Below are 15,033 nucleotides of genomic sequence, written 5' to 3'. Positions count from 1 at the left end.
CCTTACTCTGGCATGAGTGATATAAAGTTAATAATAGATGCACTTTGGAAAAAGCAACAGGCACTGTTCAGTGCCACTACCAGAAACATCTGTGGACTTCTGTGTTGAGGGCTGAACTTTCAGCATTAGGCTGATTATGAGTTTTCAGCATTAAGTACACCATTAGCCTGACTATAGCTTTTAGAATTGTGTACTCCATTAGTCTGCGGCAGAAATCTATTTAGGGAAATAGGTTCCTGGAGTTTTATTCAACATTCAGCCTTTATTTTACAAAAGTGTCAGGTAGTGATATGTAAGAATAGTTTGGGCCACCAACTGTTTTGCCTTGGATACCCTTTCGTTTCTTTGTGTCCCACTTCATCACATATGTGATTGGGTATGTGTTTAGTTTTTAAAGTCCTTTTAGAAGGAAAATATTAAGCAACAATGAAGCTGAGATAACTTTGACATTCTCAAATTGAATGCTAAAATCCTTACCTTTTTAGTAATTGAGATCTTCCAGGAGGAAGAGTTTGTATTTCATAAGCTTCTAGGAAGCTTCTGGTTTTGGCTTTTCTGGATGAAAGGACAGCTTAATAATTATGAGCAGATTCTGAGGGCAGTGGTCGGGTATTATGAACCCAGTGGCTACCCAAGCCTCACTTCTAAATGCCTATATTCTCCAAATTCACCCCCTTCTCTTTTTGGTCTGAGACTTGGACTTGAACTTGGTACCTGATACTTTTGCTCATCGACTAGTGCTTTAGCCACTGAGCTATGCCTCTAACTCTAACTACTGTCTCAAGATATGGCTGGGGAGATCCAGTTTTGTACTTACCAGTGTGTAAGTTCTTTCCTGCTGAACTGATATTTGAATCTTGGTAAAGAAGAACCAGACTGTTTGAGGCATGGCTGTAATCCAAACCTTTGGGAGTCAGCAGATTCAGGCTTGGCTGGGCTGTGTATTAAGTTTGAGGTGAGCCTGGGCCACATAGTGAGACCCTATCTCAAAATAAACTTACAACAAACAGCAACACAAAGATGAATTAACATGCAGGTATTACATGTTGTCCATGTTTTCCAGGGCTTCTCTTTGTGTGATTGCCCTAACGTACTTTAACTCTTTGGAAAACTCTGTAGGGTACAGTTCATTGAAATTAAGCAAATTATTCTTCCTATTGCCCTGGCATAAATGGTATTAGAATAGCTTTCTGAGGCAAGGGTAACGGGAGGAGCTGGTATAACCTCATGTTTTTTTAAGCAGGGAGTGTGTTGCTAGATGTTCAGTTCAGTTTTCTTTTGCTTTTTTATTATTATTTTGCTTTACTTATGTCTGATAGGATGGTATCGGTGACATGAGGAATAATTCAAAAAATCTTTTGAAATTCTATCCTGGAACTCTACCAAGAACTAACTCAGATTCTTGCCAAGGTACACTTCAGTTTTGGGTTTAAAAAAATGTTTTTTAAAATGTTCCTTTGAATGTTAGACTTTTTGATACTTAGAGAGCATTGTTTTAGTGGGTGGAGTTCTTTTTTAATGTTCTAAGTTAAACTTAATTCAGGAGTGGCCATAGTGGCCATCCTGTATCGTGAGAGGCTTTGAGAGGCAAGACTTGCATATATTTGTGTTTGTTTATATATTGTGCACCATATGCATGATTGTGCACATTTGCATTGTTTCTTTCAGACTTTTCCTGACTCTACTTTTACTGCTAGACATATTTGCTACCTTAAGAAACAGTGTTTGCTGGTGGCCCACGCCTGTAATCCTAGCTACTCAAGAGGCTGAGATCTGAGGATCATGGTTCAAAGCCAACCTGGTCAGGAAAATCTGTGAAACTCTAATCTCCAATAAACCACCTGAAAACTGGAAGTGGTACTGTGGCTCAAGTGGTAGAGCACTTGCCTTGAGCTGAAGAGCTGAGGAACAGTGTCCAGGCCCAGAGTTCAAGCCCTATGACTGACTTTCCCCTGTGGCCCCCCCCCAAAAAAAAGTGATTTGCCTTCAGGTGGTGGTGGTGAATTATCATTTTAAGATTTTCCTTTGAGACTGTTTCCCCAGCTTTCCTTGATGAACATATATTACTTTTGTACTAGAAAAATTTTTTTAGAGAAAATTGTGTCTGTTTACAAATTCAGTTTGTCAAAGGGATAGCAAGGTGGAGAATATAGGAGGGACAGCAGATGGGACATTAGAGACACTGGGAACCAGAGCTTCCATGGGAACGTGTCCCCAGCCTTGTGCCATCAAACATGTCATTCTTTTATTGTTATTTTTATACTTATTAATTTTTCTTCTAAATATTTCATGCTTTGAAAGATTCCATCTAACCTAACACTGTGTTTATTAAGTAAGAATATATTCTCTACTAAATCAAAGGAAGATTTAACTGCTTGTTAACAATTACTTGGCTGCTTTATGGACTTGATGTTCCAGTGGAGGGGTGTGTAAGTTGTCCTTTCTGGACACTTATCGGTGCTCTTCATCTTTATTGCTACTTATGTGGAACTTTCTTGGCTGAAGATTCATATTTAAGCTTCTGCAGCTAGAGCTGGGTTTTGACCCAGGATCCTCTATTCCAGTGGATGCCGATATTTTTCCATGCAGTCCTGCCTTGACCTATAACACCATCTAAACAGTATAAATGCCCAAAATGAAGTGAGCCTTGGTGACCATGCTAACCTTCATATGCCTTATCCTTCCTTGTAATAATCACCATAGTGTTAATATTAGTTGGCCACAATGAAGTTAGCACTTACTGTGTGCCAGACAGAGTTAAATGTCTATAAATGATCTCCTTGGATCCTCTGAACTCCTCTGTGAAGGAAACGAAGACTGTTAATCAGCCCCCTCCCCCTATACTGATTTTATTTATTCTCACTTTCACACCTGAGGCTCAGAGATGTTGGGTATGTCCAAGGTCTGATGGTGGAAAGCAGCAAAGCCTGGGGTTAAATTGCTTCCCATGTCCTAACCCTTAGGTACAATTCCCATTAATCTTTTTCTCTTTAATCAGCTCTTTCCAGACCAGGACTTCAGACTTGGATTATCTTCACATCCCAACCCAAGGTTGGGGAGGCATTGCTCATTCTGCAGGATGGACTGAGTTCCATACCAAGAATGGGGGGACAGCACAGGAATTTTCTTTTTACTTAGAAGCTCTTGGTATGTAGCCCAGGCTGATCTCAAAACTGGAATTCCTCCTGCTTCCACCTCCTGAATGCTGGGATTACAGATGTACTAGCATGCCTAGTTTAAGACTGTTATTTTTATTGGGTTACAAACTTCTTGAGAACCTGATGAAAGCTTTGAAATCTTTTCCCAGAGAATTTGTAATGATAATAACTAAGATTTCTGTTACAGGCATTATTCTAAACACATTAGGTTTTTTAATACTCTTTATAAAGTATAACTCCTATGAGGTATGGGTCCCATTGTTATCCTCATCCTAAAGGTAGTCAAATGGAGACATTGAGATGTTAAAAGACTTGTCCATGGATACGAATCCAAGTCTAGAAAGTGCAGGCATTTGCATATGATTTTGGTTCCAGGTTAAGATCTTCAGTATTTGAGTAGGATCCACTACCTGCATGGCTTACAGTCAGGAATTTGTAACCAGAGAGCAATTGGATATCTTGGGGGTGATACCTGGATGTTGAAGGGAGGAAAGGCTGTTCTTGGCTTCCTTTGTCCCTCCTCTCAGATGGTATTTGTAAATGTCCTCCCTCCTTGTAAGATCCTATATAGTGATCTAATTGGCAGTTAATGTTTAGTAAGGAGTCACACAAATAAGGCTTTTCTCTTGGCCCTGCTACTGTCAAACTATGATTTGGGGAAAATCAATCAGATGCTGTGAACCTGTCTGCTTCTATAAACCAGGGCAGATGAACTCTGGCCCTGATTAAGGTGAGAGTATTCTCAACACAGTGGGCAGATGTCACTGTTCTTAATGTATCTTCAGTGTGGCCACAAGCAAATGGCCTGCTTGAAGTACAAGTACGCTATGTACATAATTCCATTAAAATTAAGGGATCTAGAAACTGACCTCTGTTCATTGACCATGTTCAACAATTGTAGCTTGAAGCTGTCATGAATATTTTCTTAAGCTATAATTAGTGTCAGTAATCATTTAGATTTGGCAGTAGTTTGTATTCCTTCTTCTTTCTGCCCTTCCCCCATCTGCCCACAATCTCAAAAGTAATTGGCCTTAAAATTACAGAACTGTAGAATATCAGTGCTGGAAAAGAGTTTAAATCATCTATAGTCAGCCCTTCAATTTTGCAGAAATAGAAATAGGCTCAGAGAGATTCCAGAAGCTCACCCAAGGCCTCACAGTTAATACACAGCAGGGACAGAATTTAGGTTAACATTCTTCCTCCTGTGGCTCATGGGGCTATACTTTAATCTGTTCTCCTAACTCAGTTCACAAGTAGACACAACTGGGAATCACTTTTACCTTATATGGCTCTCATCTCCTCTGCTTGCTTCCATGATTTCAGAGGCTGAGTCCTTTCATGCAGCTTCTCCCTCCTCCTCCTCCTCATTAACTTTTTCAAGCACAAGGATGGATCTCTGCAGTAGACTAAAATCTGAGAAATGTCCTTCTCTAGATACTGCTGCTTTGTTCTAATTTATGGTAATGGTGGATACTACCAGGCAAGTGTGGCATGAGAAGTTTTTGGAGACCAAAGTACTATAGTTTATTAATTACCCATGCTGGGGCATCAAATGGTGGAGAAGGAGGAAGGACTTTAAAGATGTTTTCCTGTGCATCAAGTATCCAGACTGGGCTATTGGAACCTTGGTTAGTTTTTAGTTTCACCAGCAAGTACTTTGTGGAAGGTAGAAGATGACATTGGGATGATAAGAGTGAAACAAAGAGTTGGTTTGCTTGGCTGTGTGTAGCTTTGTGTTACTGCCTCCCTTAAAAACCCCAGTTACTTTCTTATATTTAAAACACATTAATGCCAGAGTTCTGTCACTTAATTCACTTTGTATCCTGTTTTCAAAAATGATTTGAGGCAATTTAGATTTAGTGGGAGGAATGTACCATTTCATTCAGATTGTATTTTTTCCCCCTAAGTAGAAAGGAAATTTGTTATAAAGAAGAAAAGATTGGAGTTTCTAAGCCATATTTTATAGACAGAAATATTTTTGGGGAAGGATTCTTTGATACTTTAACTTTTTTTCTCCAAGGAATTGCTCTTTTGTACTGGTTTGAGATGGAGGTGTTTTGGCACACAGATGTTTTTTAGGCCAAGGGAAGGAACAGTGACTGTTAGGCTTAGATAAAGAAAGTGCTTTCTTCTGTCAGCCAGCCTCCTGGGGGTCTAATCGATCTATGCTGCCTGTCCAACATTCATGTTCTATGAAGAGACTTCTTTGAGAGGCTAACAGCCCAGAATAAATAGGCTGCTGGGACTTGCAGGGCTTTGCGTGGAGTCCTTTCTGTTGGTTCCTGGAAAAGCAGCTACAAAGCTTTTGCAATGACAACGTGCCACTGGGTGCTAAGCAAGGGCAGAAAGTAGATCTGCCCAGACCCTGTCATGTGTTGATGGTCAGAGAGCCAAGCAGTACAATCTTGTCAGCCCAATTGCCAAGCCGTTGGGTGCCTTGAAATAGTTCATATTTTATTTAATTATTTTTTGCAGTGCTGAGGTTTGAACTCAGGGCCTAGCTCAAAGTAGGCAAGTGTTTTGACTACCAAATGATATTCCCAGCTACCCTGTCTATATTTTTAGACCACTTTAAGGTGACTTGTTTGAAGAAAGGAAGTGTTGACCCCCTTCTGGTGTTTGCAACAATGCCTTCAGCAATAGTTACTTCCTATTTAGGTTTAAAAGATCTTCCCCCAAACATCCTTTTACTAAGGAAAGGCCTGTGACCAGTTCTTTGTCTCTCCATAGACCATGCCTCCTGTCTTCAAGCTGACTTGTCTTCCAAGACAGTCCTGATGGTGTTGGTCACAATTTCTCAGCTGTGTCATTATCTTTCAGAGTAAGAGACCCACAGGCCTGTGAGACACAAATAATGAACATCTCTGGACACACACCAAGGGGACAGGTTTCTAGGGTGGGAGGGGTTAGGCTCCCAGATGATTCTTGTAGATGGAGAACTGGCTGGGCCATCTCTTGTCTTCCCTTGAACGTCAAGAACTAGACTTGGGGGTGCATACCTGCAATTTCAACACTTGGAAGACTTAGGTAGGTGAAGGCTACGTAGCTAGTGAGACTTAGTCTTAGAAGGGGAAAAAAATTAGGCAAGGAAAGAAGGGTAGACAGTGTGCAGATGTTGGTAGCAGCTGTGAGAAGATGTATGGTAGTTGCTTCAAGCTGTATTCTTTTATTTGATTTCACTTGAAATTGTGCACAGGATATTATTACCAGGGCCATGTAGAGGGGAAACAACTGACTATCAGAGAGAGGGACACCTTGCTTAGCACCATGTAGCTGGTAGAAAGATGCTAGCCTGTCCAACCTACATTCTTGCCCTTTCATTATAGCTGTAATCCTTATAGTAGAATGATGAGTAACTCTCTAGCCTGGCTGGGTGATAGGAGGATAATGAGTGTTACACATATAATTTATAATTTTCTAGCAGCCAGATTTGAAAAGCAGAAAGAAAGAGGTGAAATTAATTTCAGCATGTTTTCTAGTCATAAACCTAAAATATCAAAACTTATTTTACTAGTATAGTCAATATAAAAAATTTTTTTGGGTCCAGTCGTGGGGCCTGAACTCTGGGCCTGGGCACTGTCCCTCAGCTCTTCAGCTCAAGGCTAGCGCTCTACCTCTTGAGCCACAGCGCCACTTCTGGCTTTTTTCTTTTTGCTTATGTGGTGCTGAGGAATCGAACCCAGGGCCTTGCAAGCAAGGCAAGCGCTCTACCTCTGAGTCACCTTCCCAGCCTCAATATAAAATTTTATTGAGATACTTTATGTTGTCCTAATACCATATCTTCAAAATCCAATATATACATTATCCATTCAGCATATTTCATGTCACATTAACCACACTCAAGGGCCATGTAAGATGATTGGTTACCCTACAGGACAGTTTAGCTCTAGCATCTCTTGATTCGGAGAGATGTGTCTTTCTTGCCCTCCTGTATTGGATGCAAATAGTCACAGCTTTTCAGATCACTGATTTCTCGACACCTCAGAATGGACCAATGCCAGGCAGTATGCATACATGTCACCTGAGGAGGAGGATATTAAATCTCTTCTATCAGGCTAGAGCCCCTGTGATCCTTCAGTACTGCCTGGTTGGAAATGGCTGCCCAGCAAACATTCCTGGGGCAATTTACTTGACTTCTGGGTGACTATGCCCTGCCCCCCTTTTACTCTTGTATTCCAAGCACGTTCTTGGGGGGGGTGGGGATGGTGATGTGGTGGGAAGAGTTGGGGAATGTATACCCTAAGGGGCTTGTCCTTCCCCAACTAAATAGGCTGCAGTTTCAAGGTAGAAAAGAACCTGCTTATCTGGATGTGATCAGGCATAAAGGGTGGAACTTTCCCTTTTGGTGGGTATGGGAGGATTTTGTTTCAGGATAGGTGAGACCAAGGAACCAAAATATTTTGGGAGAATGGGATACTGTGTATTTAAGCTGTGTTCTTTTCCAGTGGTTTGGCTTTCAAAATTTGTTTGCTGACTTAGAATAAGAAACTGGGGCCTAAGGAGTAATAAATAGCCCAGGGGTTTTAAATCTCAAATGCCTCAGAGGTCGAGTAGGTGGCTTGGGAGGAAGGGTAAAATCAGATGGTAAATCACACTGGAAGGAATGTTCTCCATTTTTATAAAAATATTGTGGTCTCCCTTTTTGGGGGAGACATAAGATAGTCTTGACTTTCCTTTTTCCTCTTGTCAATAGAGAAATATTTCTCTTTAAGAAAAAGTGCATGTAATTGTAGTAAATGGCAATGGATACCAGATTAGTATAACTGCCATGAACATACCTAAAGAAAGTGGCTCCTACTGAGCTCTATCCAGTAGTTCTTCAGACTCAGTGTTACTGTGTCTTGTATGTTTAAGGAGAACCCATTTTATCAAGGCAAAATCTTTGCCTTGATAATTTTTTTAAATAAAAAATTTAGAAATAATTGTAGATTTACAGGAAGCTGTAAAAACTAACCAATTAAAAAAAAGGACCAAAGGGACATTTGTGCCTTTCCTCAACTGTAGTAATAGCCTGAAAGCCTTGTTTCAGTTTCTAGACCTTACTTATTTGGGCTTTTTATATGCTGCTCATTTGTATGTGCTTGTGTTTACAGTACTGTGTAGTTTTATCACCTGTGCATATGTGTTACCGATGCCACAATTAAGAAAATATTTGAGTTTTAAAATATAATGCAAATAAATAAGAACAATGTGAAAAATGTAAGTAAAAATGCAAATAAACCTCCCTTGAGATTTATACAAGATACCTTAGGACTAGTGTGGTCTAATGAGTCTAGTTTTCAATCTAGTTTGTCCTCCCTCCCTCCCTTGTTTCCTTCCTTCCTCTCACTCCTCTCTTTTTTTCTCTTTCTTTTCCAGAAAAAAGTCCCCATAATGCAAGGCTCACTGTATTAACCATTTTCCAGTAGACAATGCAGTGTTTTCTAGCATATTCACAAAGCTGTGCAACCATTACTACTAATTTTAGAATTTTTTCATCACCCTAAAGAAGCCCTATACTATTAGTATTCTCTTCCCAGACCCCTTATTCCCTAGCATTCACTAATTTAATTTCTATCGCTATGGATTTGTATATACTGGACCTTTTGTATAAATGGGATCATATAGTTTATGCCCTTTTGTATCAGACTGGCTCTTTCATACTACAGAGGAAGCAATCAGAGAGGGAAAGTGGAGCCTGTGATCACATTGCTAAAGAGAACCAGAACTAATAGAAATCTTTGCATCATAGTTCTCTGCGTCTCATTAGTCAGCACTTCCATCTGATGATGATGGTGATGGTGATGATGATGTTAAAGCAGTTGCTTTTCTATTGGCCTTAATAAACATCCTTCTTTGAGTTACTGTGAAATGGAAATTTTAAAGGAGACATTCAGAAATATATAATTCAGTTTAATTCCATGTATTTTTCTTGAACCCTTACTTTATTGCAGGGATGAATTAGATTGGGTACTAATCTTTTAAGGAGAGTCAGTTGGGGTAAACAGAGAAAATATAATTTCAAGATGTGGAGGTAGAAGTATCACATTGCAGTAGGGCCCAGCCTGGTGAAAGGGGCAGCAGATAAACAACAGAAAGAGGCTTAAAGGAGGAGAGGTTTGAGCAAAGGTTTATATTTTTAGAATGGTGTTTCAAGCTCCTGGGTGATGATAAGGATAAGATAAGATGTTAGAGATGTGGCTCTAGGGTGAGCTTGAGTCTGTTCTCCAAAGGTCCTGTGTTTATCTCAGGTCAGACCCCTATGGAGGTGTGTATTTTTAGTCCAATTTGAGATTTGAGTCTTCAGGGGAATATTAAGCCTGAGTAGTTGGCATTCAGTAAGGGATATATAGTAGTGAAGCCAGTATCTAAGTAACAACAGAATTGAGAAAAATCAAAATAAGAGATATCAGAAGACCTTACCATGATGAGGTGCCCTTTGTTGGGCTCTCAGCCTTCTTATTCACTGCCTTTATCTGATTGTTCACACCCTATCACTTAACAGCAACTTATTGAGCACTTGCTATGTGCCAGAAATTGTTATGGTACTGGAGTTGGTGATCTGTGTTAACTTCCCCCAGGAAAGTTATTTTGCTGGCAAGAGTCAGGTAATCAGACCTTGTAGTCAGGGAGTTAGATACACAGTCAAGAGGTGCTGTTGCTTCTGGGCTCTTAATGATAAGACTGCCCTTAGGATGGAAAGAGACAGGAAAAACTTCCCCTTCCAGAAAGGCAAGTAAGGCAGATGAAAAGAGCCTTGAGGGGGAAGAGTCTCTCATAGGTGTCCAGCTTTGTCAAGATGTTAGAGCAGGTGAAAGTGGAGATCTGGCCCTATACTGTCTTAAGATAGAGAGTAGGGTGGAAATCATCCACTTGGGGAAAAGAATATATCCTACTGGAAGAAAATATGAGGTCACTGTGAATCACTTAAAGTAGGTGTGCTTGTATTTTTTTAAAAGGGAAGCTAAAATCGTTTTGCTATTTTTCAACTAATTTTGTTGTACTTGATGAGTTTTGTGTCATTCTGAGAACTTGGAAACATTAATTCTTCCTCCTACTGAATGTGTGGAGTAGGTGGGAGAGCTTTAAAAAGCTCCTAAAGCTTCACTTTTCTCTGCCAGTGGGTGTGGTGTGGTAGGAGGACAAGGAAGGCTGGTGCTCCAAAGTGGGGGCCACCTAGGCATGGAGCATCAGGAAAGCTTCAGTCAGTTCACATCCTGAGGGTGTTGGCAGTGCTTCTAGCCTTAGCTAGATTTGTTCTGGGAAACAAGGAAATTCTTTCGAATGTCAAAAAGGGATTCATTTGATATATTAGAGAGTCACCTTCAATATAATAACTAGTGCAAATGTGATTTTTAAAAAATGAAGTTGGAAGGTAATTATTCTGATTTGTTTCCTCTCCAATTTGGTTAGCCTCGAGATTAGTTGCAGATTTTCTCTCCCATACGCTCTGGATTTGTTGATGAATGAGTTGGAATTTTTGGAAGGAGGGAGAAGAGAGCCTCCCATATGCTGGGGAAGCCACTTGGGCCTTGCATTAAGAGAGAAGGACCAATTCTGGGCTGGGTGACATGAAATTTGGTATTTTAAGGAAACCAAAGAGTTTCAGGACACTATTTTGGGATACAATGATTTGCTTTTTAAAACTTAAAAACAGCAACGACAAAGAAGCAAAGCAAAAATACCATGGATCTTTGTCCATCCACAGGTTTGAGGAAAAATGAAATATAAGTGATCTTTTCTGTGCAGGAGACATGCATGATGCTGTGAGAACATTTAACATGGTGTACCATGTTGACCCAGAGCAGGTTGAATGGTCAGGATTGAGTTTTGATAGGAATGAGGGTGGCTAACGTGACTTTCACAAAAGCCAAGTCAAGGTTTTTACTTTTGGGATGTGGTAGAAATTGGGATAAGTGAGAGAAGTGAGAGCTCAAGGGCTCTGATAGGTTATCAAACAAAAAAATGGTATATTTTGGAGCAATAGAGAAATATCTTGTTTCAGCCTAGGAAATAACACAATTACAAGGAAAATGAATGCATTTCTTAAAAAAATGAGGGGAGATATATTACTTGAGTTTTCCCTAGATTTCCTTTTCCACACATATTTGTGTGTGTGTGTGTGTGTGTGTGTGTGTGTGTCTTCTGTCTGGTACTAGGGTTTGAACTCAGGGCTTGGGCACTGTCCCCTAGACCTTTTTGCTCAAGAATGGTGTTCTACCTTGAGTGGAGCTTCACTTCTGGCTTTTTAAACTTTGCCAATTGATTGGATAAAAGAGTTTCATGGACTTTCCTACCAGGAGTGGCTTTGAACCATGATCCTCAGAACTCAGTCTTCTAAGATAGGATTACAGGCATGAGCCACCACTTCCTGGCCTCACACAGCTCTTCTAAGTGTACTTTGTAGCTCAAGTAGGAGATCCTTAGCTTAACAGCATGCTTCAGGGTGACTCCTTGGTCTGTTGGAGGTAGTATGGATTGCTGCTGGGCCTTGCGATCAGGAAGGCTGACCTTAGGCAACTATGGGTTTCTCTGTTGCTGAGTCCCTGAAGTCATCTGATGGTACCTAGTAAGGTCAAAGAGGAAATCTCTTCAAGCTGGTCCATTCAGAGAAGCAGCTTCCTCTGATCTGTCATCATTGTGACCCACACATTTACTTTTCCACTTTTGGCTTGGGATTGCTCAAGCTGTTACCTGACCACAAAGTGAAAATCTGGAAGGAGAAGTGCTCAACTGGCTTGGCAGGTGTCCATTCACTGCATTGATTTACAGTATCCTGCTTTTTGATGGGCCTTGGAGCTGTTCCTCGAAGGCCATCTTGATGACTAGATGTCCCTAGATCTTTGTCCTATCAGAGATAGCCTACATAGGTATTTGAAGATGTAGATCTGCTCCTGGCCTGAGACAGTCCCCCTAGTTTATCTGAGGGTGCTGATATTGAGCACATGAAGGACTATGGCAAACATGAAGACCCTCTCGATGTACCTGATTGTTATTCTGGCAGCTAGCATTATTTTGTATTTATTTAACTGCATTATTATTATTATTATTTTCTTTTTGGTATGGAGGATTGAATCCAGAACATTGCACTTGCTATGCAAGTGCTTTGCCACCAAGCTACATCCTAGCCCTTGTATTTATTTAGAATTTTAAAAAAGAGTTAAATGTACTCTTTACCTGATTTATGCAACTGTAACCCCTCTGTATATCACCTTTATAACAACAATAATTTCTTCTTAAAGTTAAGCAGTGGCTGTCAGAATGTGATGAAGAGTGAGTAAATACATGAAGAATGTATACCTCCTCTAAAACCTGATCCTTGGATCTTGTCTGGATTTGTTCAATGAATGATTCTTAATGGTTCTGGAACTTCTGAGGTGAGGTATAGACTTTTCCTGCTTAGCATTAGAATCACTTGGGAGGAAGTTTTTGTACTGACTATGTTGGGGACCTCCAAACCAAAGATTTTGTTTTATTGGGTCTGGATGCTAGGGAGTTTATTTTTATTTTAATTGTTTTTACTTCTCCAAGTGATTTTTGTTTTCAGCCAGAATTTGGTACCTGCTCACCAGCTATAGATCTAGAGCAGTTCTTCCTAGAATTCAGGTGGACTCTGCCTTGTTGTTTCCTCATACTGGCCTTGAATTCTGAATCCTAACCATGGTCACATATTTGGCCTTTACTCCTTTTTAGGCACTTTCAGGATTGTTTGTTGAACTACTGTCCTTTGACTCTATCTCAGCTTGGGTTACTGGCTTATCTTTTTTTAATGTAAAAAGAAAAATTCCATTTGTGAATTTTGATGGATAGCTATCCTGGGATCTTTTTCATGAACATTCTCCTTGAAGAGGCTTGAATACTTAGTAGTTTCTGGCTACGGAAGTCCAAGCCTTGTGATGGGAATAGGCTTGGTAGTCTTATGACTGGCCCAAAGAAAAATAATTATTTACTCTTTTCTCAGAAACCCCCCAAAGGGTCAAAACTTCTACCACTATTTTTTGAGGGTCATAGAAGGCTCTGGGACAACATTGATTATTCCAAGGAGGTTATAAATAGGCATTGCCAGAAAAATGGAATTGTATTTTGGTTATGGAAATTTGGCAAAATGTACTTCTGAGAGTGTGCAATGCAGACCTATATAAAAGTCTCAGCAGAAGGTATAGGAATTTTAAGATATATGAGGTAATGAGAGATACGGATGAGCTGGGTGTTCCTTGTAATATTAGCTTCTCAGGATGCTGAAATCTGGAGGATTGCAGTTTGAAAGCCAGCCTGGGCAGAAAAATCTGTGAGACTCCATTTCTAAGATAACCAGCAAAAAGCTGGGCTGAGATATAGCCCAGCTAGTGGGCGTCAAGCTGTGGGCCAAGCAAACTGAGCAACTATGAGGCACTGATTTCTAGCACTAGTCCTGGTAAAAGAAAAATAAATGCAAAGGAGATCTGGATAATACAAATAGAAGGTACTGTCATACCTCCCTGCTTTTGCTTCTGGCAAAATCCCATGGTTTGGGATTTCTGCCTTCTCTCTACCATACTCTATGGTCCCTTTCCTATCAAACTTGGCCTCTCTTCATGCTAGGAAGAAGTGTCTTTTTACTTCTGCTGTGCTTGGTGTCCAGGTCTCCAGTGAGGATCCTAGGCCCTGAGGTCACATCCACATCTGATTGTGCCACACCTTCCCTCACCTGGCCCCAGAACCATCTCTCTGACCTTTCCCACTTAAACCCAGATGGGACCTGAGCCAGCACCTTGAGCTTGGGCTTGGGCCATGTGGTTGCCACCAAGGGGGGGGGGCAGTGAAGGGCAGGGGTGGGGGCGGGGAGCGCAGTTAGGAATAAATAAACTTCTCTCTCAGGCCTGAATACCATGTGATGTTCTTTTTATCAGCTACCTAATTAAACCTACCTATTTAATTTACATAACAGACCTTACTTACAGTCCTATATTTAAGATGCATACCAAGGGAGAATTTTCTAGCATAAAGAATGTTCTGGACAGTTTGAGACATTTAAGTACTTTTGAAACCATAGGTACATGAGTACATGACATTTGTGGAGTTTTTTTCTCCTCTCTTCCCCTCCCCTCTCCTCTCCCCTTCCCCTCCCCTTCCCCCTCCTCCTTTCCCTCCTCCCCCTCCATTCCCTCTCTTCCTCCCCCTCCATTCCCTCTCCCCTCTCCCTTTCCTCCTCCCCTCCCCTCCCCTCCTTTTCCCTTCCCTCCCCTCCTTTTTCTTGCTTTCTTGGAGTTGAAACTATTGAAAAATGACCTATTGGGAAATAAACCCTTAGAACCTGATGATTTGCTATTATATTCTTTGGTAATATATAAAGGAATGATAAATATTTTAGTAGGAAGAAAATGGGATGTTTCAGTTGTTTTTCTTTGACTTTGTATATGTGTGTATTATTAGGTTTATTTTTTGCTATACATTTTCAAGCTGCTACTCAATGGGTAGTAAAAGAGTCCTCGATTGGCAGGGGAGAGACCTAGGTTCTAGATGTGCTTATGCTTTTAACTGTGGGATTACGCAAGCCAGATTCCTGACTATACTTAACTTGTGAAAATTGGACTCTTTCCCTTCTTCAGGGATTGCTGATGTCTACAGATGTGAGGGTATTAGCTTGAGTTGCTGTATGCACCTTATTATTTTTTTTTTAGAACCTGGTACCTTTTTCTTCAGTTTTCCTACTTTTGTTGGAATCTTAGTAGAGGAAAATATTTTAAGTTCTGTAAAAACTATAATGCATAAGCCCCACGACCAACCACAAAAAGAAGAACAATTATTACCAGGCGCTGCTGATTCACACCTATAATCCCAGCTACTCAGGAGGCTGAGATCTGAGGATCTCGGTTCAAAGCCAGCCCGGCAGGAAAGTCTGTGAGACTCATCTCCA

General features: G+C 40.6%; 1 protein-coding gene across 6 annotated transcripts in view; it reads left to right on the top strand.

Annotated features, from left to right (window-relative positions):
- Sorbs1 (sorbin and SH3 domain containing 1) overlaps positions 1–15,033 on the top strand; it is a 236,646-nt gene that overhangs the window by 51,693 nt on the left and 169,920 nt on the right. The gene's annotated exons all lie outside the window — the stretch shown is intronic.

This window comes from Dipodomys ordii, unplaced genomic scaffold (genome assembly GCF_000151885.1).
Source record: "Dipodomys ordii isolate 6190 unplaced genomic scaffold, Dord_2.0 Scaffold36, whole genome shotgun sequence".
NCBI classification, from domain to species: Eukaryota; Metazoa; Chordata; class Mammalia; order Rodentia; family Heteromyidae; genus Dipodomys; species Dipodomys ordii.
The sequence above is the reverse complement of the archived record's forward strand: the minus strand, read 5'-3'. Positions and strand labels throughout refer to the sequence as shown.